Here is a 27,349-nt window from a genome sequence, read left to right as displayed (position 1 = left end):
CGTAGCCCACCAGGCTCCTCTGTCCATGGGGATTCTCCAGGCAAGAATACTGGAGGGGGTTGCCATGCACCTCCTCCAGCGGATCTTCCCAACCCAGTGATAGAACCCAGGTCTTCCACACTGCAGGCGATTCTTTACCATCTGAGCCACTGGGGAAGCATCTTCATTGCTGCCCTGCAAACAGGCTCATCAGTATGACCCTTCTAGGTTCCATATATATGTGTTTTAATAGGATATTTGCTTTTCTGTTTCTTACTTCACTCTGTATAATAGGCTCTGGAGTCATCCACCTCGTTAGAACTGATTCAAATGTGTTCCTTTTTATGGCTGAGTAATATTCCAGTGGATGTATGTACCACTTCTTTATCCATTCATCTGCTGATGGTGGGATGAATTGGGAGAGTAGCATTTAAACATATACTTTACCATACGTAAAATGGATAACCAGTGGGAATTTGTTGTATGACGCAGGGAGCTCAAATCTGGTGTTCTGTGACAACCTAGAGGGATGGGATGGACTGGGAGTGGGGAAGGAGGTTCAAGAGAGAGGGGACGTGTGTATACCTATGGCTGATTCATGTTGTTGTATGGCAGAAGCCAATACAATATTCTAAAGCAATTATCCACCAGTTAAAAAATAAAATAAATTTAGATCCAATTTTTGTGTTGATTGTGGTCTGAAAAACAGGAAAAGGGTATATTAATTGCTCTTTTAAATGTTTTGTTTCTTATTGAATAGTTATGAAGCAATACAGCCATCTACTCATTGCCCAGTTTAATAAGTAGAATGATAGCAAGTTCATTTAGCCCTCTGTGTGCCCCCAACTGATCCCAGGCTCTCCGTACACGTGGCATCCCAGAGGAGGTAGTCTTTAACAGCTTGCTGGGGTTTTTCTCTATTAACTTTTTGCCTTGAAATATAATTCATATAACATAGACTTCACTCTTACAGTAAGTGTACAGATCAGCAGTTTTAGTGTATTCACAAAATTGTGTAGCCATCACCACTCTTATTCCAGAACATTTCTACCACTCAAAAAGCAACCCTGTACCCACTGGTAATCACCTCCCCAGCCCTTGGCAACCACTGATCTACTTTCTATCTTTACAGATTTGCATGTTTCAGACATTTCATACAGATAGAATCATGCAATACATGGCTCTCTGTGTCAGCATCTTTGCCTTAGCATGGCGTTTTCATGATTCCTTCATGTTGTGTGAGTCAGCACTTCATTCTTTTTTATAGCTGAATATTACTTTATTGTAGGGATATATCACATTTTGTCTTTACAGTTATCAGTTGACGGACCTTTGGATTGTTTCCACGGTTTCAGTTCTGCTGGATAGATATACCTCGAGGTGGAATTGCTGGGTCTTATGGAAAGTCTGTTTAACTTACTGAGGAACTGCCAGAGTCTTTTCCACAGTTGATGCACTGTTGGAAACAGTGTCAGACTTTATTTTTCTGGGCTCCAAAATCACTGCAGATGGTGACTGCAGCCATGAAATTAAAAGATGCTTACTCCTTGAAAGGAAAGTTATGTCCAACCTAGATAACATATTCAAAAGCAGAGACATTACTTTGCCAACAAAGGTCTGTCTAGTCAAGGCTATGGTTTTTCCAGTGGTCATGTATGGATGTTACAGTTGGACTGTGAAGAAAGCTGAGCGCCGAAGAATTGATGCTTTTGAACTGTGGTGTTGGAGAAGACTCTTGAGAGTCCCTTGGACTGCAAGGAGATCCAACCAGTCCATCCTAAAGGAGATCAGTCCTGGGTGTTCATTGGAAGGACTGATGCTAAAGCTGAAATTCCAGTACTTTGGCCACCTCATGTGAAGAGTTGACTCATTGGAAAAGACTCTGATGCTGGGAGGGATTGGGGGCAGGAGGAGAAGGGGATGACAGAGGATGAGATGGCTGGATGGCATCACTGACTCGATGGACGTGAGTCTGAGTGAACTCCGGGAGTTGGTGATGGACAGGGAGGCCTGGAGTGCTGCGATTCATGGGGTCCCAAAGAGTCGGACATGACTGAGCGACTGAACTGAACTGAACTCACATTCCCACCAGTGGTGTATGAGTGTTCTAGATTCTCTGAATCCTAGCCAACACTTGTTACTTTCTTTTTTAAAAAATAATTTTTAAAAATATTTATGTATTTGGCTGTGTGGGGTCTTGCTTGCTGCATGTGGGCTCTTTGGTTGGGGCTTGTGAACTTTAGTTGTGGTGCTCCGGCTCAGTAGTTGCACCATAGAGGCTTAGCTGCTCCATGGAAGTGGGATCTTATTTCCTCAAACGGCAATGGAACCCATGTCCCCTGCATTGCAAGGCGAATTCTTAACCACTGGACCGATAGGAAAGGTCCTACTTTCTGTCTTTTTTATTCTAGTCATCCTTAGTGTGTGTGCAGTCAGAGCTCAGCATGGTTTTGATTTGCATTTCCTTAATGACGAGTATGGAGAAGGCAATGGCACCCCACTCCAGTACTCTTGCCTGGAAAATCCCATGGATGGAGGAGCCTGGTAGGCTGCAGTCCATGGGGGTCGCTAGGAGTCAGACACGACTGAGCGACTTCACTTTCACTTTCATGCATTGGAGAAGGAAATGGCAACCCACTGCAGTGTTCTTGCCTATAGAATCCCAGGGACGGAGGAGCCTGGTGGGCTGCCATCTTTGGGGTGGCACAGAGTCGGACACGACTGAAGTGACTCAGCAGCAGCAGCAGCAGCAATGACAAGTAATCCATCTAGTCAAGGCTATGGTTTTTCCAGTGGTCATGTATGGATGTGAGAGTTGGACTATGAAGAAAGCTGAGCGCCGAAGAATTGATGCTTTTGAACTGTGGTGTTGGAGAAGACTTTTGAGAGTCCCTTGGACTGAAAGGAGATCCAACCAGTCCATTCTGAAGGAAATCAGTCCTGGGTGCTCATTGGAAGGACTGATGCTGAAACTGAAACTCCAACACTTTGGCCACCTCGTGCAAAGAGTTGACTCATTGGAAAAGACTCTGATACTGGGAGGGATTGGGGGCAGGAGGCGAAGGGGACGACAGAGGATGAGATGGCTGGATGGCATCACCAACTCAATGGACATGAGTTTGAGTGAACTCCAGGAGGTGGTGATGGACAGGGAGGCCTGGCGTGCTGCGATTCATGGGGTCACAAAGAGTCGGACACGACTGAGCGACTGAACTGAACTGAATGACGAGTAATACTGGACATCTTTTCTTGGACCTATTGGCTATTTGCGAATCTTTGAAGAAATTTCTATTCAGGTTACATTGTCCTTTTATTGTTGGGTTCTAAGAGTTCTTTCTGTATTCTGGATGTTAGACCCTTATCAGGTAACATGATTTGCAAAAATATTCTCACATTCTTTGGGTTGCTTTTTCACTTTCTTGATAATGTCCTTTGAAGTGCAACAGTTTTAAATTTTTATTAAGTTCAAGGTATCTACTTTCTCTTTGATTTCTTGTGCTTTTGGTGTAATATTTAAGAAATCATTCCCTAATCCAACGTCACAAAGATTTATACTTATGTTTTCTTCTAAGAGTTTTATCATTTAAGCTCTTACATTCAGGTCTTTGGTCCATTTTGAGTGGATTTCGAATATGAAGTGAAGTGAAAGTGTTAGTCACTCAGTCATGTCCGACTCTTTGCGATTCCATGGACGTAGCCCACCAGGCTCCTCTGTCCATGGAATTCCCCAGGCAAGAATACTGGAGAGGGTAGTCATTCCCTTCCCGACTCATGGGTCAAACCTGGGTCTCCTGCATTGCAGGCAGATTCTTTACCGTCTGAGCCAGATTTTTGAATGTGATATAGAGTAGTGATCTAAATTCATTCTTTTGCATATGGATACCCATTTTGTCCCAGCATCATTTTTTAAAAGCCTACAGCACCAGTATTCCCAGGTGGTCTCCCATCCAAGTACTTCCCAGGCCTGATCCTGCTTCACTTCCAAGATCAGATGAGATTGGGTGTATTCAGGGTGGTATGGCCATAGACTCAGCATCATTTTTGAAAAGACTATTTTCCCCCTTATATTGCAGAACTCAATCTATTTTACTCAACATTTTGATCCTGAAATTGAAACACATGGCCCTGATTCATTCATTTTTATGGCTGTATGCTGCTGCTGCTGCTGCTGTTTACTCGCTAAATTGTGTCTGACTCTGCGACCCCATGGACCGTAGCCTGCCAGGCTCCTCTGCGCATGGGATTCTCGAGGCAAGAATACTGGAGTGGTTTGCCATTTCCATCTCCCAGGGATCTTCCTGACCCAAGGATCAAACCCGTGTCACCTGCACTGGCAGGTGGATTCTTTACCACTGAGTCACCTGGGAAGCTAAGCCCTTATGGCTGTCTGCTGCTGCTGCTGCTGCTAAGTCGCTTCAGTCGTGTCCGACTCTGTGCGACCCCATAGACGGCAGCCCACCAGGCTCTGCCATCCCTGGGATTCTCCAGGCAAGAACACTGGAGTGGGTTGCCATTTCCTTCTCCAATGCATGAAAAGTGAAAGTGAAGTCACTGAGTCGTGTCCAACTCTTAGCGACCCCCTGGACTGCAGCCTACCAGGCTCCTCCATCCATGGGATTTTCCAGGCAAGAGTACTGGAGTGGGGTGCCATTGCCTTCTCCTTATGGCTGTATAGTATCCTTCATATGAATCTGCCGTGATGTATTTAATTCATTCTTCTATCCATGCACAGTGGGTTGTTTCCAGAGTTTTGCTTTCCTGAACACTGTGGCTGGTAACATACTTGAGCATGTGTTTTTCTTCCCACGTGTGAGAGTCTTTCTGGGGAATATGCTTAGGAGTGTAGAGTTATGCACATGTTTCCCCAAAGTAATTGTAATATTTATGTTCCTATGAGCAATGTAGAAGAGTTTACATTTGGAAAAATTCAGTTTTTAAATATTCTATTTGTTTAGTGTCTCTTTGAAAAGTCATTACCTAAAGGAAAGAAGTAGTAAAATTTGCAAGTGGAATGTGCCTCTTAGGGCTTCTAATATTTTATTAGCAAGAATTGTTCTAAACAAGCAAAAGGCCAAGAGCTAGAGAACTGAGTATCCGATTAGTATCTCTATAAATTTGTAAATATTAGTGTGAGGCTTAAACAGATCTTTATCTGGTTGAGATGATGAAGCTTTTGCTAGTAGTAAATAAGAGTGTGTGTGTGTTCATTAAAGCAACATCACACCAACCTATTATTACTCTCTTATATAGGGTCTGGAGCGACTATAGTGTAGCAGTTGGCAGAATCAGGGCACCAAGAGTAGAGGAGGGAGGCTTCCCTTTCTTGGAGCCTGCATATTAGTGCAGAATAGCTATGCTAAGACCAAACTGTGTCCATGGTGATGAGAACCATACCCTATCTCATCCTATAGCATTATGCGAAAGTTGACTGACAAAGTTGAGTAGGTGGTACCTAGAACCTTGAAGGAGATGAAAGTGTTCTCTCCTTGTGATTACAGGGAGTTACACCTGGAAAACACAGCAGGCTCTATACTGGACCACCAGTGTGGTTCAGGTAGATGGGTGTCAACAGGGATGGCCATGTAGAAGGTGAAGAAGGGCCTTTGGAAGGCAGACAGATGGGAGATGCAGGCAGCTGACCTGGCAGCATCAGAGAAACATGTGGGAATGTGCTCCAAGTCAGAGTGGGGCTCAGGGACAGGATGTCAGTTACAAAGCAGGAGTGAGGGAAGAGGAGATTGGTAAGATGCCCCAACACTAGGGGCACTCAAGTAGCTCATCAGACCTTGTATTCCAGAAACTGAAACTCTAATACAAGGAGACAACTTGATCTCAGGAATAAGTTGATGTTATGCCTAGTGTCATAGACTGAATGATTATGTCCCTCCCAAATTCGTATGTTGAAACCTAATCCCTAATGTGATGGTATTTAGAAATGGGGTTTATGAGAGGTGATTAGGTCGTGAGGGTAGATTTGTGTCATGAATGGGATTAGCATGCTTATAAAAGAGACCCCCAGGGACTTCGCTGTTGATCCAGTGGCTCAGACTCCAAGCTGTCAATGCAGGGGGCCTAGATTCAATCCCTGTTCAGGGAACTAGATCCCACATGCTACAACTAAGACCCGGCGCAGCCAAATAAACAAACCCAGACCACCTTGAAGGTTGTCCCACTACTTTGAATAATAAATCCAACTCCCTAGCACATATCCTTGTAGGATGGACTCTCAACTCACCTTTGCAGCCCTATTGGTTGTCTTCTGCATTCAGACATTTCTTGGCTGTCACACCAGGCTGTGTATGTAGACTGCCCCAGCCCTTGTCAGTTGCCGTGCAAGTTGGGGCAGAGGTCTGCAAACTACACTCAGTTTTTTTTAATCAATAAGGTTTTATGGGAACACAGTCTCATTGCTTCCCTAGCACACTGTCTATAGCCACTTTCTTACTACAGTGGCAGAGTATGACAGTGTCTGCATGCTAAAATATTTGCTATCTTGCTCTTTAAGTTTATCACTCCCTGGTCTGGAGTTGAAACAGGCAGAAAACCACAGAAAAGAAACACAAATGGCCAGGAATAATGACATGGTCACGAGGAATGCTGTGCCATAAAGAACCGCAGGAATGCCGTGCCATAAAGAACCGCAGGGGAACCTCTTTCTGTAGGGTGCTCCCCGTGCATCTTCATGTACAGCCGAATTGAAATTCTCATCGTTTTCTAGTTGTCCTCTCTGTGTTTCTGACTCCCAGTCTTTGCCTGGCCTCCCCATCTACTATGCTCTTTTGTTGCCATCCACTGGTATCAAAATTTTGCCTGCCCCTCAGGGGTCAGATGGGATGCCACATTCTCAGAGAAGGTTTCCTGTCTCCTCAGCCATAATTCATTTCTCTCCTGCCTTTCTGTTTCTTTTGGCTGCTGGGAACCTGGGAATCTTAATTCCCTGACCAGGGAGTGCACCTACAGGCCTTGTATTGGAGGCATGGAGTCTTAACCACTGGACCACCAGGGGATGTCCATCTCTTGCTTTTCTTTAGCTCGGGAACCTCTCTGGGTGTCACTTCCATTAAATATGAAGTTTCTTAATACTAAGACTCATGTCTCATTCTTCTCCAAATCCCTACGGTCAACACACCCTCTTTTACAGTGAGTTTAAGCCTTTTTGCCTGACATTTAAAGTCCTCCAGGGCAGACTTCTCCCAGCCTCATCTTTTGCCCCTGTCCTATCCTTTGACCAAATCAAACTAATTATGGTCCCCCAATGTACTATGTAGCTAACTTTTAATATCTCTTCTTTTTATTGCCTTGGCTCTCTTGAAAAATCAGAGCTAATGAAATGTTGGCTATTACAGTTCTATGAACATGGTTATGTAATGGCCTTACAAGGCCCTTAATAAATGAAATCTAAAATGTTACATCTTTTCGAACCCAGAAACTCATTCAAACTTTATTCTCTTTGAAGATTTATAACATTTTTTGAAGATCATGTTGTCCTCTTCTTTCTTCTGACTGATTTGCCAGGAACTTTGGTTGAAAATGATAAAGTCCCAACTTAGATAGGATAAATACGCAATAGTCACGTCTTCTAGAAGGAAAACACTGACTTTTAAAAATGACTCTTGCCTTGAAAAACAAGCCTGAATGTTTTTTATACTCATGTGTAAAAAATACTGCTATTCTTTGCTCTCAGTTGCGTGTTGAAGAATGATTGCAGAATTGAAGGCACGCCAATATCAGTGTCATGTATGTTTATGTGAAATAGCATGACAGTGACTGGACTCTTAGGAACACAGGTACTAACTCTAAAAAACTCATTTAACTTTCCAAATAATGCTTTGCCCCTTTCTGTGTGTAAGTGTGCACCCCTTTTCATTGTTCATATGAATGCTATTTTATTTACAGTGAAATTTTGTATAATTTCAGTCACTGTCAGATTAAGAACCTATGGTTGCAGCTATAGATAACTTAAACCTAGGGAAAACAAAATAGTCATGGGGAGCTGGGCGAGATAACAGTATATTTCTGCCTAGATTCTTCAGCCCCCTACCTCTTGGTACCGAGATGCTGATATACCTGGATGGGGTCCTACCATATTTGAAAATGGCTTAGCTAGTGAAGAATCTGCCCGCAATGCAGGAGACCTGGGTTTGATCCCTGAACCAGGAATATCCCCTGGAGAAAGGCATGGCTACCCACTCCAGCATTCTTGCCTGGAGGATTCCATGGACAGAGGAGCCTTGTGGGCTACAGTCCAGGGGGTCGCAGAGAGTCAGACAGGACTGAGCGACTAACATGAGCATGAATATGTGAAAAGTTCAGTTTTTGCTGCACCACACTCTTTTAAAATTTTAATTATTTATGGCTGTGCTGGGTCTTCATTGCTGCATGAGCTTCCTCTAGTTGCGGTGAGTGGGGGCTACTCTCCAGTTGGGGTGCGCAGGCTTCTCACGGAGGTGGCGTCTCTTGTTGCAGAGCGCGAGCTCTAGGGCACTCAGGCTTCAGTAGCTGTGGCACACGGGCTCAGGAGTTTCAGCTCACTGGCTCTTAAGCTCTGGCTTAGCAGTTGTGGTCACAGGCTTAGTTGTTCTGCAGCATGTGAGATCTTCTTGGACCAGGGATTGAACCTGTGTCCCCTGCATTGCAGGGTGGATTCTTAACCACTGAACCACTAGGGAAACCCATTTGTACACTTTAAAAATAACTTCTCATCAACTGTCCTGCTAAGAGGATACTTTTGTACTCAGTATTGTGAAAAGTTCTCTCTGGTTTCCTGTAGACATGGAGGTTCCAACAGCTTAGTCAATGGAAAGAGGCAACATATTAGGGTATTCTTCCCTTGGGAAGTGGTATGATAAATCTCACCAAGAGATGATTTGAATCTTAAGGCTACCAAGCACATAACCTCATTATCAGGAGATGATTGGGTAGTAGATTAAGATCTGCAAGGAGATCCAACCAGTCCATTCTGAAGGAGATCAGCCCTGGGATTTCTTTGGAAGGAATGATGCTAAAGCTGAAACTCCAGTACTTTGGCCACCTCATGCGAAGAGTTGACTCATTGGAAAAGACTCTGATGCTGGGAGGGATTGGGGGTAGGAGGAGAAGGGGACGCCAGAGGATGAGATGGCTGGATGGCATCACTGACTCGATGGACGTGAATCTGAGTGAATTCCGGGAGTTGGTGATGGACAGGGAGGCCTGGCGTGCTGCAATTCATGGGGTCACAAGGAGTCGGACACGACTGAGCTACTGAGCTGAGCTGAACTGATTACCTTATAGACAGTTGTAAAGCCCCCCATACCTATTTTGCACCCTCATGGACTGTAGCCTGTCAGGCTCCTCTGTCCATGGAATTCTCCAAGAATACTGGAGTGGGTAGCCATTCCCTTCTCCAGGGATCTTCCCAACCCAGGGATCGAACCCAGGTCTCCAACATTGCAGGCGGATTCTTTACTGTCTGAGCCACCAAGGGAAACCCATACCTATTTTTATTAGAGACTAAATTTCTAACTTGTTCAATTGGTTTGTTTATGGCAGCGCTGCTCTGCTGTTCCTAGGAGAAGACAATTTTACATTTAAATGGAATATTCTAACTTTGCCTAGTAAGTAATGACCTAGAAATTACAATGCAGGGAAATGGGATTTCAGTGTTTCATGAAAAAAAGTTCCTATCACTAGAGCATCACATTTTTCATTCTTTGGCTAGGTAGGCAGATTTCTGCATGTTCTGTGAAAAAGTCTTGCTGGAGGAGGAGGAAGCAAAAATGAAAGACATTAGCAACTGGGGATGGCAGTCATTTTGGGGACTCTACTTAATATAAGCATGATGAAAATGAATGCCTTTGACCAGAGAAAACAGGCATGACTGATGCCCTGGGTTGTGTTCGGAGGTCTATCAGCCTGTGGGAACTTCATGCTACTTGGCTCTAGCTTGGCATTACTGAGTAACCCGTTCTTTTTATGCCAGCTGATCAGTAAGGAGCAGAGGACAGCACCTCTTTGCCCAGATTAACACTAGATTGATGTCAGTGAATTTAAGCAGAGACTTTACTGTGGCTTGTAACCACGAGTAAAACCTTGCTTTGAGGAAGAAGGAGAAAAGGAGAGGAAAAAGGTGGAAACAAGAAAGTTGTAAGGGTCTTCCCGTGTGGCTTAGCCTCCATGCTCCCAGTGCACGGCGCCTGGGTTCGATCCCTGGTCGGGGAAGTCCTATGCCGTAACTGAGAGTTTGTGTGCACAGCTAAAGATTCCACATGTCACAACTAAGATCTGGTGTAGCCAAATAGACAAATAAAAATAAATAATATTTTTTAAAAAGAAAGATGGCAACAGGAGGTGGGAAAAGACAGGCAGCAGGTGCAAAGGGTGAGGGAGAAGATAGCTACGTGTGGTGGAGAAGTAGACGCTTCTCCAACTTGGTCAGTCAGCTCTGCTTCACTGGCACAGATTCTAGAAGTTTCCTAATTCTTAGAGCGTAGATAGGGTGTATTTCCTAGGAAAGACAGATTTATATCCAGCAAACATCATCTCAAGTTGCCGTGCCAGACTCGTGGAGCCTTCTCTTCGTCCTTGTCTCAAGTTTTGTGGATTCAGTACGTGTTTTAGAGCTAAGAGTGAAGTCAGTCTTTCATCCTTATTTGGAATACTTTCTAGTTTTGACATTAAATATGGGATCAGGAGAATTCTGAGAAAGGGAAGACCCTCTTTTTTCCTGCATTACAGAGTCAATGGATTCATTAAAAAAAAAAAAAAAATCCTTTTATACCAGAATGATCCACCTCTGGCTGTACATAAAGCACAAAGTTATCGGAGACCTTTTTTCCCTTTGTGCTCTGAGCGCTTGACATCAGTCTGCCTTTGATCCCCAAGGGGGTAGCAGGAAAGCAATGCTTTTCACATTGGAGCTATAAAAAGGCTCTCTGTGGAAAGGAATATATTTTATTGATCAGTGATCAGTGAGTCTTTTTTAATGGCATGCTTTGTTTTAAATGCGATTTGAAAACCTTCAAAGGAAGATTCTCAGGAATTATTAAGTCACGGCCTGTCAGCACGCCTCTGAATGCAGCCAGAAGCAATGGAGCAAAAAAAATCTCAATGTGTAGCCAGATTTCTAAATTCCTGGAGACCCACGACATGAATCCGTTCAATTTTCTACTTGTGTTTTTATTCCCATTGCATTTCCTGACATTTAATATATTTTCTCCCCAGAGAAGCACTTAGTGCCTTAATATTCAGACATATTTTCCAATATTTCTTCTAATCAAATCAATAGTCCTCGGGGGTTCCCTGTTAGTCCAGTGGTTAAGACTCTGCTTCCAATGCAGGGGGTATGGGTTCAATCCCTGGTGGGGGAACTAGGATCACACGTGCCTGTGAGAAAAAAATCAGTAATCCTTCACTTACATAGGCTGTATGTAGTCGAAGGAAGATCAGAACTGCCTCATGTGGGTGCCCATTCTTATCCCAATGATGAGAATTTTATCATCCATGAATAATGCATTATCCATGATGTTAACTAGAACATACTCAGCTCCAGTCTCTTTGGCTGGGGCTCTTTTAAGGTCTTTCTGGATACAAAGGGGAAGACGGCACTTTGGGAGACCTCTGCACACCCCTCCTTGGCTTCTCCCCTTCCAGGCAGGTTGAGCGTGGGCTTTCTTCTTTATGGCACTGTGAAGACTTGGCAGGTGGCAAAAGAACTGTTAGTTTTCCCCCTGTGTTGGATACAGTCACACATACAGCCTGTATGTAGGATCGAAAGCCTTTTTATCTTGGTGCCAAAGACTTGGGAAAAGAGGATGGTAGCTTTCAAAATCCGTTTATGTTATTCCTAACCTCTTTGTGTAGTGTGATATTAGGGGGAAAACCAGCTTGCTCTAACAGATGACACCTTATCCAGGTTATGGCAGTTCTTAAATCGCCTTAAGTGAAGTCCCAGTCTTTTTGTGACCTTAGAGAAGCTATCTTAATCTTCCTGTGCCTTAGTTTCTCTACTGCCTTGAAATGTGGCAAAGTTACACTGTCCATTGATCTAGTCAGTATTTATCAAGGTCTGGAAATACAGAGGTGAGTGAGCCAGCAGATTTTTCCTTGATGGGAATCATAGTCTAGTAGGGCAAGGCAATTAGAGACCTTTCAGAGATAATATCGAGTGGTGAATTCCACATATCGATGATACACGAGGCCAACAGGAAATGACCTCAAATTGTAGTTAAGATTCACAGGATAAGAGATGAGCTTAATATCTGTGAACGCTTGGAACCCAGAAAGGTGAGCTGGTGTAACTTGCAGGAAGTATGACTCACTTGTGAATGTAATGAAGAAGGCTTAAAGAAAATCATCTGAAGAAAGGCTGTACCGATAATGCTTCGAAAGGCAGAGAAAAAAACAAAATGGCATGTCCCCTGGCCTGTCCTGGGAAGGGAGGAGCTCACAGACCTTTGACATTGTCCAGCTACCATTACATAGAGTTGGGAGGAGAAAACAAAATAAGGGGATTTCTCTGGAGGTCCAATGGTTAAGCGTCCACACTTCCAGTAGAGAGAGTGAGGGTTCTATCCCTGGTCGGGGAACTAAGAGCCTGCACTCCATGTGGTGAGGCCAAAACAAACAAACAAAACAAAAAATAAGGCTTCAGATATAGACTGAGTTTAAATCCCAATTCTGCCACTTCTTACTAGGTGCTTGACCTTGGACAAGTCACTTCAACCTCTGAGCTTCAGTGTGCTCATCTTTAAAAGTGGGCACAGGGAACTTGACTTGGTACTCTTTAATGACTTATGTGGGAAAATAATCTTACCAAGAGTTGATACATGTATAACTGATTCACTTCGCTGTACACTTGAGACTAACACCACATTGTAAATCGACTATACTTCAATAAAATTTTTTAAAAATTAAAAAGAAATTTCAAAACGGTGGGCTGAGACAAGGAACTGTATTCATTATCTTGTAATAACCTATAATGGAAAAAATCTGAAAAAGAATATATATCTATAAAAGAATATGTGTATATATACATATACATATATATATATATATGTGTATATATAATGGAATCACTTTTCTGTGCACCTGTAATTAACACCTGAACACTGTAAATCAACTCTGCTTCCATAATAAACACAAATAAATAAATATAAATTAAAAAGTGGACCGAGAAAGAGTGGTCGTGTAGACGCGCCTCAATGCCTGCTGTGTCCTGAGCACTTAGTAAATGTGAGCTCTGCTCTAAGGAATGAAGCTCTGATTTGAACTCGGCAGCTCTGTCTTAATTCTGTTGCTCCCAAGACTTCAGCATCCTTGCCTTTTTTTTTCAAGTGAGAAAGAATACAAAGAAGAGCTGCGTTTTAATTGTTTTACTGCTCAACTGCTAACTGTTTTGATAGATTGAACAAAGTCCATTGATTCTTCATGGAGGAGAGCCTGCTGGAGAGTGTGAGTCAGCGTCTGTGTTATTAACTTGTTCAGAAGCTTTTTGTGGCAGATTGATTTAAAAGCCCCCAACAACATGGGAGGATTTTATTTAATAAAAATATTGTCAGAACGGCATTGAGATTTTGAGTTTGGCTTTCGAATCAAGCAATACAAGTTGAATATAGGTCTTTCTTCTGACAGATTGAAGAACCATGATGGATTGCGGAAATACTCTCCATCATCTTGTAGGGCTTTGCCTGGGGGAGGTAATATTCCCCTGGAGCACCCTGACCCCCAATTAGCAGGCACGACTTTCTTTTCTAAAGGTGAGGATATGGGTTTGATATAGAGAGCTGGTGAAATATGGTCACTAATACTTTCAACTTATAGGGTTATGTGGTTTACCTGCATTGAACAAGATGAGTGTGTGCCCGACTGTATCTCTGTGGGTTTCCATCCTGTGGTTCTGGGATTAAGGACAAGTGAAAGAAAGTTGTTAAACGAAGAATGTTTCCATCGTGCCTTCAAAAGCAGGCTCCAGATTGGTATCCTCCAGCCTGGAAGGAAGATATCGTCGGAGTCTCACATGCAGAGAGTCGCAATGTTCCTTCTTGAGTGTCTTTGTCCTTATTTGGACTCTGGGCTGAAACATCCGGATCAGTTTCACAGAAGAGGTTTTGAGTAGGTTCCTTGCAACCCTGAAAGTCACACTTCTCTGAAATTGGTTTTAACACCAATCCAAACCCCACTGGTGTTCCTGTTATGTTTTACAGCTATTTATATGGCCTTTAATAAATGATCTCTGGAGAGAAAGAAGGATCACTAGTTGTGATCATTGTTCAGGAGGATCAAGCCCTCAACTGGCCACAGCTTATTCAAAACCTGCATTGCTTCAGCAGAATTTCTGACATTAGGCAAACTTCTTCTTAAAGGGCCAGCGAATAACTTTTTTTTTTGGCTTTGCAGGCCACAAGGTCTCTGGCACAATCCTTCAGTGCTGCTGTCATAGCTCAAAAGTAGCCATAAACAGTAGGTGAGAGGGATGAGTGTGACTGTGTTTTAATAAAACTTTATTTACCAAATAGGCCATTGGCCTGCCACCCCTGATTCGCTGACATCTGCATAGATCATCATAAACTTCCTGTAACCTTGTGAGTGTGAAAATTACACTTTGGAGTAAAAAAACTCATTTGAATATAAATTTGTGTTTAGAGTTTCCTTATTGATGTATCACAGTGTTTTCTTACAACTTACTTAGTTTTTATTTAAACATTCCACATTCATTGCCTCAAAATTGGATTCCTCATTTTCATTGCTTGGTAAGGACACCCATGTTTGATAGGAAACAAATTAATTGATAATGTTGGAATTCCTATTCATGGTGAAGTTCACTTTTACTTGCCAGTGACGTTTTCCGCACCCTGTTCCGGGTTCCGGGTGTCTCTTCTTTGTAGCAAATGCAAGCATGGGGTCCACTCTGGAGGTGCCATACCGGACCACTCTCCTAGTCTTGATTCCCGCGGGGAGAAATTCTTCTGGTCATAGTTCACGTTAATACGTAAGGCTTTGTGGCACTGTGAGATCCTGGCTACAGTACTGCTTTCCCACAATTTACAATCTCTCACTATTAAAACCTCCGATTTCTCTCACAAGAGCATGTGAGCCAGGTTTGCCAGAGTTTCAAAGTCATCTTCTATTGCACGTGAACACTGGCTGCACCCGGAGCTTGGCTGTGAACTGATTATTCTCACCACGACCTGTTAACACAAATCCCATCACTCCCAAGGCTAAAAATATACCATATTTAACACTTGGAAGCCAAATTCCAAGCAAATATATAATCTGCTTTGATTGAATCCTTGTTGAAAATGTTCATGGTGGAGTCAAATGCTGACTTTTAAGGTGGAAGATTACCCCTGATGGCTCAGTTGGTAAAGAATCCGCCTGCAATACGGGAGACCCCAGTTCAATTCCTGGGTCCAGAAGATCCACTGGAGAAGGGATAGGCTACCCATTCCAGTATTCTTGGGCTTCCCTGGTGGCTCAGATGGTAAAGAATCCTCCTGCAATGCAGGAGACCTGGGTTCGATCCCTGGGTTGGGAAGATCCCCTGGAGAAGGGAACGGCTACCCACTCCAGTATTCTGGCCTGAAGAGTCCATGGGGTCGCAGAGTCAGACATGACTGAGTGACTTTCACTTAAGGTGGAAGATTGCATTCCTTCTGTGAGCAGGTAGATAGAAATCAATTCCCCCTTATCAATTGATATAATCACAGAAACTGATAGATGGCTCAGCCTCAGCATCCAAAATCACACCAGTTCATCTTGTTTAAGAGTGTTTCCTCTCTCCCCAGAATTCCCTGGTGCTCCAGTGGTCAGGACTGGCTGCTTTCACTGCCATGGGCCCTAGTTCAATCCCTGGTTGGGGAACTTAAGATCCCACAAGTCACATGTTGCAGCCAAGATAAAAACAAAAAATGTGTGTTCTCCCTCATTTATGGCACAGAGCCACTGAGGATCAGGCTTCTATTTAAATCATGGTGCCATGTTAGAGGACTTAGGAATATTTAGTGTTTGTGTGTCCAGCTAGTGTTTGTGTAATATAAAAACATGCTTAGGAGATAAAGCTATTAATTCTAGTCATTTGTGAGTGATGGAATTATAGATGATTTTAAACTTCCTTCTTGTACAATTTTTCTGTTTTACAAATGTTCAATAAAGAATATGCATTACTCTAAGAAAAACAGTACAAAGGCTTTCAAAGTTTTTTTGACTGTGACCCCCAGTAAGAAGTAAAATTTACATCCTAACTCAGTACAAGCATGCATTTATGTATACAATTAAAACAAGCATTTCATGAAGCATTCATTAACCTTTGTGCTACCTGTCCTTATTTCCTGGTGTTTTCAATTTTTTACTCTATTTTATTGACATAGAAAGAAAGAGTGCAGGCACTGACCAACTAAAATGACCTCATAAACCCCTGATGGGTAAATTGAAAAATACTGACTATTGTGCAATAGTGCCAGTCTTTTATTTCATGGGTCAGTAAAATTTCAAAAGAAATTTTGGCACTTGATGCAAGATCAACTTTTTATGTTGCAGAGTAAGGCTATTTAAAAAACTTCTGCTATTCTTTTCATTAATTTTTCATGTTAAAATTTGTTTTTTATGATTGGGGGAAATTTTCACGTTGAAATATCCTTTATTTTATGGAAGTATGTTTGAACATGAAACGATTTCAGGATTTAAACAGTGAGTAAATTTAGCCTTATGAGAACAGACTACACTGGCTTTGTTTTTTTCCGTTTGGCATTGAACCTGTGCAAACTTGGTGACGCAAGAGCGCTTGAGAATCATTGAGGAATTATCAGTGCAGCCAAAAGAGTCCCACTTTGGAACAAACACAGTTGCAGCTCTGCATCCCCACTACTTGGGAGCAAATCACTTAACTTTTCTGATCTGAACCCCATTCTGCTCACCTGTAAAAGGAGTACCTTTCACAGGTGTAAAGATATGATTTATATAGAGTTTAAGACAGTTTCAGATGCAGGGGAGTTTATAAATGGTAACATCTCAGAACTGTTAACTCTTTCTGCTGCTCTGTACTATAAAAAAACTTGGAAGGTTTAAAGACGTTCATTAGATGTTTCTATTTTATGATGAACTGCCCCTTTAACTATCATTAATATAAATAACACTTTTTTTTGTTTGTTTCCTGTCTTGTCTCACCCTCAAGCTTTACCCTTCTTACTATATTTTTTCCCATCTTTTAACCTCCTGTCAACCTCTTGATACCCTTATTCATGATGGGAACACGGCTCGTCTGGCAGTTTTAGGGGACAGAAAATATTCCTTGACAGTGCCATGAGCTTGCAGTTTTTAAGTTGTGGTTTTGGCTAGAGGGGACTTAGATGGTGAGCAGAATACTAAGACTAAGGGAAGGATGTGCTTAAAATAGATCTTGTGAGCCTTCTGTTTAATTACATGGTAATTTGTAAAACAGACTGGTTTCTGTGGCCTTGAATACTAATGCAGATTTGTCCCTTACTAATCTTAAAAGCATATATCCCGAGAAATGCATAATTCACACATTTTCACACATTTTATGTCTTCAAAGGCTCCACGTGAATCAGTCTGAAACCTTTTCTTCATTTATCTTTTGAAGTGGTGACTTTTTTTGGTCAAGGGGCTGTATGTTTATTTCATCAGCAATACCTATATTTAAAATGTCCTCTGTTTGGCTCAGATATTTTCAGTTTCTAAGTGGTACCAACCACACCCCTGTATTTCCCCAATGGATTAACCCTCCAGGAAAGTTCTAGCTGTCTGAAACTCTCAGGAAACAAGCTGGGTGTGCCTGATAAGGAAGGTTTAACAAAATCATGTGCATTTTTCTAGAATATTTTCTATCATAATAGCTAACATTTTGCTGGGCTTTCTATGTTCTAGAAACTTTGTTAAAGGCTTCCAGAACATCTCATTTAATCAGAAGAAAAAAATAAATACATTTCTGCCTTGATTGCTTGAGAGATCTGTTGTAAAGGTCAGCAGTTACAGTGTATCCTATGGATTTCAGTTCTGCCTTACTATCGTTCTCATTTAGCTTACCACTATTTACTGAGTAGTTATTATGTGTCAGATACCACTCTGGGCACTAGGGATGTGCAACCACAAGTCACGGAATGCCTGGCACCACTAGAAACGTCCTGCCTTCTGCATGGGAGGACCCAGATAATAATGTTGTTGTTGTTCAGTTGCTAAGTTGTGTCCGACTTTTTGCGACCCCGTGGACTACAGCACACCAGGCTCCTCTGTCTTCCACGATCTCCTGGAGTTTGCTCTGATTCATGTCCGTTGAATCGGTGACACTATCTAACCAACCATCTCATCCTCTGCCGCCCCCTTCTCCTTTTGCCTTCAAACTTTCCCAGCATCAGGGCCTGTTCCAGTGAGTTGGCTCTTTGGATGATAATGTATAAACATACAAATATAATGTCAGGTAGAGACTTTAAAAAGGCAGGATAAAGAAGCAGGGAGTGGGGATGGGAAAAGTGATGAGGAAGGCCTTTGATGAGATATCTGAGCAGAGACCTGCATGAATCACGGGAAGAAGCCTCGCAGATATTTGGCAAAAGAGCCAGTTGCTTCTGCACTAAGTGGTTCTCCCTCTCCTGCTTTTTATAGTCTTCCTGTCTCCTCCTTGCTTGAGCCAGACCAACGGAAGCCAGATCTAGAGAGGAGACAGAACGGCAAGTGTGCGGTAGGGAAGGCAAAGGACTTAGCTCCAGCTGCGGAAGCAGGTCTGGACACACGGGTGACATCACATGCGAGTGTGGTGGCTGCTATGATCCACCAAGCTTGCAGGCAGATGCATCATCAGAGGGCCAGCCAGCCCTGGGCAGTGGGACCACCTAGCTGCAGGAGAAGATGCTCCCAAAGAGGAGTCTGACGGCCAGCAGAACAGCACAGGCTGGGCATGGGTGTTGTCAACGTGGGGCAGAGGGGCCAAGACCACAGGTGGCACTGCTACTGGGGCTCAGAACAGAACCTGGTTCTCCGAGGAGATGGAGCAGACCAAGGCAGAGGGCAGACCATACAGGGCTTTCGGGGTCTGGCCAGGAGTTTCGGATGTTGCCTTCTTACTGCGGGAGCCACTGAGAATTATAAACAGGGGAGTAACATAATTTGATTTCTGTCTCTGATGTGTGGAGGGCTTCCCTGGTGGCTCAGTGGTAAAGAATCTGTCTACAGTGCAGGAGACCCAGGTTCAGTCCCTGGGTTGGGAAAATGCCCTGGAGAAGGGGAATGGCTACCCACTCCAATATTCTTACCTGGAGAATTCCACGGACCTAGGAGCCTGGTGGGCTACAGTCCATGGGGTTGCAAAGAGTCGGACACGACTAAGCAACTAACACTTTTCTGATGTGTGGAAAGTCAAGGCAAGAGGAGGAGTGGGGATAAAAGGGAACCAGGGATCCTTGGACTTCAGGGATGTTGAGGTTCAGGGATCCATGCTGGTGGCCTTTCTGTAGAGGTGGGATACTCAGTTATCAAGGCTATTTAGTGATAGCCTTCTGTAGGGGTCCAGTAGTCTCCTCCAGATTCATGTTTGTCTGGATCCTCAGAATGTGACCTTATTTGGAAATAGGGGTTTTGCAGATGTAGTCAGTTAAGAAGTTAAGAACCTTGAGATGAAATCATTCTGGATATAGAATGACCGGTTTCCTTATAAGAAAAGAGGACGCAGACACAAAGATGGCCTTGTGAAAGTGGAGGCAGAAATTGGGGATATGAAGCCACAGGGATCTCCTGGGGCCACTGGAAGCTGGAAGAGGCAGGAAGGATTCTTCCCTGGGGCCTTCAGGGGGAGTGTAGCCCTGCTGACACCTTGATTTTGGACTTCTACCTGCAGAGTCGTGAAAGAAAGTGAAAGTGAAAGTCGCTCACTTGTGTCCGACTCTTTGCGACCCCATGGACTATACAGTCCATGGAATTCTCCAGCCCAGAATACTGGAGTGGGAGCCTTTCCCTTCTGCAGGGGATCTTTCCAACCCAGGTCTCCCGCATTGCAGGCAGATTCTTTACCAGGTGAGCCACAAGGGAAGCAAGAGCCATGAGACAGTAACATTTCTATTGCTTGAAGTGACATGGTTGGTAGTACTGTCTCATTGCTGCTACAGGAAACTAACGCGGTTCCTAAGAATCTTTGATCTCTTAGGAGGTTTCACTGGGAGAGAGAAAGAGTGGGAGTCTTACAGGAACATTAGCAGCTCTGTAAACCTCCCTTAACGTCAGGGAGGGTGGTATTACCAAGAACTTGAGTGAGCATTAGTAGCCCTGAGGAGGCAGGGCTGGTTGAATCAGTGAATGAAAGTGAGTGAATGAATAGGTCTGTCTGTGAATGAATAGGGTCTTGTCTGCCCTGGAGGTAATTAAATAGCCCCCGTCGTGATAATTATAAGCAGCCACGGACAGTGTGTGGGCGCTCCTTTGCTATGTACCTCCTAAGCTCCTGCAGGTTGAAACACCAGATTAATTAAAAATCTGTGTTAGAATATGGATGGGGAGACCGAGTTCCTGAGTGATGGCCTAAGTACCTCTCTAATGCATAGACTGTGTGGATTTTAGAATCTGGACCCTTAACATTGATTTTCTGAGCTGAGAGGTATTTTCCCTTCCTCCCTTTTAAATGTTTATTAGCTGGGTCAAGTTGGGAGAACTGGAGAAGCAATCCAGAAGTATAATTCTCTACCCCAGCAACAAAAAGCAGTCCCGCTGATGGTTTATTGCTACTATTTGTTTTTGTTTTGTTTTGTTCAGAGGTTGAAAGTGCTGAAAAAGGAGAGGAAACTCCAAGACACAAACATTTGATTTTATTGTAATCCTGCCAGAGGCCTACCCCCTCTGCTCCTATAAATTTCTCTTGCCCGGTCCTGTAGAAAGTATACATGGACGTCGATCAAACTTTTTTTTTTTTTTCTTAATTAAACTAATGGACTGGCCTCTCTTCCATAAAACATGGATCCAAGTAGTGATGCCCTGGCCCGAGCATCAGCCTCTCCCAGGAAACCTGGCCCTTTGTCTTTGTGATATAAATTCCTGGTCCTGTCTGAACACACAGCAGGTCCTGAATGAGTGCTTCTTTAACTTAAACCGGGGCTGAAATGCAAAACTGGTTAGGCATGAATACCTGGACAGTGTCAGTTTCTATGTCAGTTTCTCTTCTGTGTAATTGATGAGCTTCCTAATGTTGATTAAAAAAAAAAAAAAAAACCAAGCACTGTATTTAGTTAATTAAAAAAATACAGACTAGGATTCAAAACAGCTGTGTTTGTTGTTGGCGTGGCCTTTATCCTCCTCATATTCATGTTATGTCACAACAGTACCGCATTGTAGAAACAAAAGTTTAGAAAGAATAAGGATGACTTTTCTCTCTCCAGTTACCAGTACAACCCACAGCCTCAGCTCATAATATTTATTTAATTTTGTGTCTGGTAATAGGGCTCAGAGACAATTCTGTGAGGCAGATGTGTGAAGAGCTGATCCTTATGGAAGCTAATTTCTTGTAGAAATAAATATACTCTGAGGCCTCGGACAGAGAAGGCAATGGCACCCCACTCTAGTACTCTTGCCTGGAAAACCCCATGGATGGAGGAGCCTGGTAGGCTGCAGTCCATGGGGTTGCTAAGAGTTGGACACGACTGAGCGACTTCACTTTCACTTTTCACTTTCATGCATTGGAGAAGGAAATGGCAACCCACTCCAGTATTCTTGCCTGGAGAATCCCAGGGACGGGGGAGCCTGGTGGGCTGCCGTCTATGGGGTCGCCCAGAGTCGGAAACGACCTAAGCGACTTATTAGCAGCAGCAGCAGAGGCCTTGGACAGACCATTATTCTAAGATGCTTTCTTTTTGAGTACATTTGAATATGTTCATGGGTTGTGTAGAGTTTTTTTACATCCTGTTATCCAATTTATCACCTTTTGCCACATTTCTTGGTTGTAAGTATCCCAGTCAGTGTCAATGGTGAATAGAGAAAGAAGGTAAAGGGAAGAAGTAAAATAAACAGGGAAAAAACGAAACAAACAAGTAAGTAAAAAACACACACGCACACACACACAGCACTGAAAACCTCTTTCCCAGTAGGCAATACCTTTGAATGTAAAACTTATCAGGCAGGCTGGAGAAGAGGGATATATCTGCTTAAAATGAGAGCCATCTGTAGGCTGTATTCAGGTTATCACAGGTCACCCGTAGCCTGGATGGCAGCCAAAGCTAGGGTGAGGCCAGTGAGACATGCCCCTGGGACCCCAAATTGAGGGGGAACCCCCCAAACTCAATAATCATGATGAATAATATTTTTAATCTGATATATTGTAAAAACATCATTAATATAAAATATCCTATGCTGAATAAAATATCCAAATGTTGAGTGCAGGACCTGACCCTGCACTGGTGAACTCAAACTTATTCACCTCCCACTAACCGAGAGTAAGTTACCGAGAGCCGAAAAGGAAAAGTTTCTCCTTGCTCTAAGCCCGGCTTTGCTCTGGGTTTAAATTCTAGTTCCTTTAGGACCAGCTCTGTGACCTCAAGCTCAGGACTCGACCTCTCAGAGCTTCCTTTTGTAGAAAAAATATAGCGCTTTCCTTTGCAGGACTTTGGCATGGCTTAAAGTTATACTTGTGAGGCTACTGGGTGCACGGTAGATGGCCATTAAACCATGGCTTGAAATAATTCATAGTTATTCACAGAGAATTCAGTTCTTCAGGCGACCCTAGCAGGTCCTGCCTCTTACACGAGTCTTTTACACATCTGTCAGGGTTAACACAGCTGTGCTTTCACTTCATAGGATGTCTCAGAGTGTAGCCCGGTGCCTGCGCTTTGAACGCTCATACATCCGTTCAACAGCTAAGTAACCAGTTTCCTGTTTAGTCATAGCTCTTTGCCTGGGCTGGGACATGGGCAGCAAGTTGATATCTCTGTACCTCCCTCTCATAGCAAGATAGCCTTCCAAAACCATCCAGAAGTTAGACTTGACAGCAGCTTTTTTTCTGGCTGCTCTGGGCCTGTGTGATTCTTCCACCAGGGATCAAAGCCACTCGCTCAGGTGTGGAAGTACAGAGTCTTAACCACTGGACCACCAAGAAAGTCTCATAGCAGCTTTCTATTTATTAAAACCTCCTCCATCATTGAGTCTCTCTTGAGCGCATTTCCACGCCTAGTGATTTATCTGGATAACGTATCCATGATCCTGAACGGCCTCTGATTTGCTCCACAGAGAAGAGGATATATTCCATAACATAGGACTGAAGCTAATATGGGGCAAGTGGAAATCACATGGGCAGGAAGGTTGGAGTGGGAATCTGGTTACTATCTGATACAAAACTGTAAAGCTCCCTCCCCCCATCCATTCTCTCCCACTGTCCCAGCCAGGTGTAAGCAACCATTTTTTCAGCCTTTCTTCTAATCTGATCGTAGCTGCAGAGATAACAAAGCAGAGCCCTCATTTCAGTTACTCTCCTCCTTAGTCCTAAGGATACAAAATGAGATGGGAGAACGACAGGAGAATGTCACTCAAAAAGCTTATCAGACTTTGGGGGTCTTAGTTATCATGAATGGGGATTCATCACTACACCCTGCTCTTCAGTGAGAGGCAGTTTGTGTGCTTTGGACTTAAGCTCTTCTTTTCCACTTAATTAGTTAATAGGAATTTATTGAGTTGGGCACAATATGATACAAAAAGCTAGGAGAATGGAATTTTTGCCCCTGAAGTGTCTATGATGTAGCTGGGGAGAATACATTATACTCCAGCTGAGCCTTTAGGCTTATATTCCTACTGTGTTTGTACATTCTCTCATTTCTGCTCTAGAAACATTGCTTGAATCCGGCCTCTTCCTCTTTCACCCTCTGGGCGTTTGCTCTTGCTTCCGGGCTGCCCATCCTCATTTACTACCCAGTCTATGGCAGAGCCCTGCCAAGCTCTTACAGGCGCCTTCAGACAAAGAAACTGTGCGCCCCATGTCCACTTATCAAAATATCCTTCCATATTGAGAACCGAGCAGGAAAAGTTAATAAAAAGCTCCACAACAATGACAAAACAAATACAGCTATATTATATACTATATATATATATATCCAATCTGTTCCTGTATCATTGTGCACCTTTGTAAACCCACCCAGCATGGTGGAGGGTGGGGCTTGTGGAGGTGGGGGTGGTGTTTTCCATTACAAATAAGGCAGGGTGGTAAAACAAACAGCAACATTCTGTCTTTACCTACAATTTGGATTTTGTTTTCCCTCGTGGATTTTTTTTGGCTTTACTTTTGATTTCTGAAAAAGAAAATTGCATTAAAATAATATTCATCCGGATCGCTGAATTCTTTGGTGTCCCTGTAAATTTTGTACCTCACTCAGTCACCCTAAGCCTGGCTCTGGTCTGTTGCAAAAGCCCATGCCAACCTGTTAGGCACACAGCTGACAGTGACCTTCCCAATAGACCAACAACGATCATGTTACTTCCGCATTTGTTCCTGATTGTCTAAGAGGTGAAATCTGGCCCCATTGGCTTGGCTAGAAGCCCCTTCTGGTCTGCATGCATGCTCAGTCGTGTCCGACTCTTTGCCACCCGGTGGACTGTAGCCCGCCAGGTTCCTCTGTCCATGGGATCCTCCAGGCAAGAATACTGGAGTCGGTTGCCATGCCCTCCCCCAGGGGATCTTCCCCACCCAGGGATCAAACCCAGGTCTTCTACACTGCAGGCAAATTCTTTATCATCTGAGTCACCAGGGAAGTCTTGACAGTCTGGGTCCCCACTTACCCTGCCAGGGCATCTTCCACATCTGACCCTGTTCCTTCCTCACCACTCCGCTTCAGAACTACGTCTTTGTCCAGGCCATATCTTCTGTCAGAGTTGTACTCCTGGCCCCAGACTCATTCACCTTGGACGTCCCTGCTTAGCTCTTGAGTTCCACCTCCTGGCTGCACTGCCTTTTTGAGCTCCCTAAAGCAGGCTTACTTGCTCTGTTTTCCCATAGAAACCCGTTTGTTTCCACTCGATTTCTGTCCTGGCTGTTTCACTTACGATTCCACTGTGATTTATCTGTTTACCTGTGTCCCGGGTTACACTGCCAGCTCTCCTTGAGGAGAGCAGCCGGGCTTTTCATGTCAAATGAATAATGAATACAATTGGATACAGTGAAAGCAGTAACAAAAGCAGTAACAGCAACCATGAAATAATTCATGAAAAACAATAGCACAGTCAAGAGGCTCTGCTCTTAGCAGCCCTTAACGTCAGGCGATCCTGTGTTTCGAATGTCGGTTGTCATTAGCTAGCTTTGTGACACTAAATATTTTCATATTTTACTATGGAAACTTTCAAACAGAAACAAAAGTAGAGAGACCCCTCTGATGAACCCACATGGGCCCACCCCGCAACTACAGCAGTCAGCTTATAGCTAATCTAGTATCTGGTAATACCTCACCCTCCACTCCTATTCTTGGATTTTTTTTGTTTTAGAAGCAAATCCCAGATCACATATTATTTATTCCACATAGAATTACTTCAATAAGAACATTAAACTTTTAATTGAGTGCAAACTCAGTATCATCAACATGCAAGGAAGAGCTGCCAGTGGGTTGGGGTCATGGGAAAGCCCTTTTAAAGCAAGCCTTGAAGGATGAATATAGACTTTGGCAAAGAAAGTTGTTAAGTGGGAAGCTGTAAGTCATGTGTGCACAAGGTGTCAGCATATAGTTTTTGCTGAAACAGGGGTCAGGGCAGAGAGCGGGAACAAGAAGGAAAACCTAGGTGTGGAACAGATAGGGGACCAGGCCCTTGATGCTTTAGAGGTAGCCCTGCAGGTGAGGGGATGGACTGTGGGATCTTCTTGTTAAAAGGTAACAGTGTGTTCCTTTGGAGGTCTGTGCTCACAAGTGGGGCTGAGGACAGTAGTAATATTGGCTTAGTGCCCTTCAGTTGTCTCTCAAAGCACTTTCTTTGTTAACTGATTTCTCCTTAAACAGTGAAAGAAATTGTCACAGAACATTTGAAGAACTGGTTCCTGTACCACCCACCAGGCTTTAGTGGAGAAGAAATGGGAACTTGGTTTTCCACACTCAGCCCTAGGCAAAGATGACCTGGCAACTGTGTATTTTATCCCACTGAGCTTAATCCTTATTATGAATAACAGAGCGAAGCTTTGTTATTCATGGGAGTGGATTTCTACTGCTGGGAGAATTAGCTGCACTCTTACTCGCAAGGTGCCTTCTGATGCAATGAGTCCCTTTGAACTGTGCATAAATAGAGGCTATTGTTTAGGCATTTGGAGATGAGGCTTAGATTGCCCCAGAATTTCCAATCAGACTTCAGGTATCTTTGTTTGACTGATTCTATTTTTTTTTCTTTCCTCCCTGAGTCCACAAGTAGTAGTTTTCTCCATGTTGCTTTAACGACTTGCCTTTTCATCACCTTCTAAAACTAGGGCACAACCAACCCCTTTTCTGGAGGCTTTTCAGCTTAGAGAAGGAGGAAATTCTTCCGAGTTCCAAAAAATAGAATAGAGAAAAAATGAGCAAGCTTAAGCAGGATATCACACAGAATTGGAGTCTTTGGTAAAGAAAAGTTCGTTTCCGATTAAGATTAAAAAAAAAAAAACAAACTAGGAGAAATAGAAGCATAGAATCTCTTAAAAAGATACTTCAGGATCTCTAAAGGAGACTTGATTATTTGTGTAAGTCTCAAAGCTTGCACACCCCAGTTGCCCAGCACAGTAAGTCTTTCTGGGTCTTTGGAGTAGTGGATGTGAAACTCTGTCTTCAAAACCACAGAGAGAAGTCTCATTTTTTTTTTGAAGGTGTCTATTTTCTGAAATTTTCACCTGGGATCTGAAAATACATGGCTATTTTTGGTTTTTTAGGTTTGTTTTTGTTTTTCTTATGAGAACTTTTAAGATCTACTGTCTTAGCAACTTTCAAATACAATAGCATATTGTTACCCACACTCTCCATGCCAGTATGTCACATCCTCAGGACTTACTGTCTCACCACAATGTTTTTCTGGAAAGGCTTATTGAAAATGATTTATGGGCTTAACCTGGGTATTTTCTTTTTATCACCTTGGTCTTTGTGTGTCCCTGACTATGTGTCTGTCTGTGGTTCTTCCACCCAGATTGAAGTCATTTTCTCTTCCAGAACCAGATGCTTCCAGTATGGGGAGGGCGGCTACCCCAACTTGTGTAAGAGGGTACCAGGCTTCTCCAGGACCCAGGAAGCTGCCCTTTGTAGGTGCTTCCTGCATGCTTTACTCACATCTTCATGTTACCTCTGTTTCTCCCTTCCACTGGATCTGTCTAGAGCCGCGGGGTCATTCTGCCCTTTTTTGTGACTCTGTGATTCTCATCCTTCCCAAGGGATAAGATCTTCTGGTGCAGTCCTGTCTCACCACCCAAAGACAAAAA

At 43.3% G+C, this 27,349-nt stretch overlaps 1 protein-coding gene, 1 non-coding gene and 1 pseudogene across 4 annotated transcripts in view; 2 read left to right on the top strand and 1 right to left on the bottom strand.

Annotated features, from left to right (window-relative positions):
* The window catches only part of PITPNC1 (phosphatidylinositol transfer protein cytoplasmic 1), a 268,917-nt gene that overhangs the window by 21,559 nt on the left and 220,009 nt on the right, over positions 1–27,349 (top strand). The gene's annotated exons all lie outside the window — the stretch shown is intronic.
* LOC113877340 overlaps positions 1–27,349 on the top strand; it is a 48,795-nt pseudogene that overhangs the window by 15,186 nt on the left and 6,260 nt on the right.
* On the bottom strand, positions 3,891–4,008 carry LOC113878606. The gene has a single exon (XR_003507035.1). It is a non-coding gene; the product is annotated as a 5S ribosomal RNA (ribosomal RNA).

Source organism: Bos indicus x Bos taurus, chromosome 19 (genome assembly GCF_003369695.1).
Source record: "Bos indicus x Bos taurus breed Angus x Brahman F1 hybrid chromosome 19, Bos_hybrid_MaternalHap_v2.0, whole genome shotgun sequence".
Taxonomy (NCBI): domain Eukaryota; kingdom Metazoa; phylum Chordata; class Mammalia; order Artiodactyla; family Bovidae; genus Bos; species Bos indicus x Bos taurus.
The sequence above is the reverse complement of the archived record's forward strand: the minus strand, read 5'-3'. Positions and strand labels throughout refer to the sequence as shown.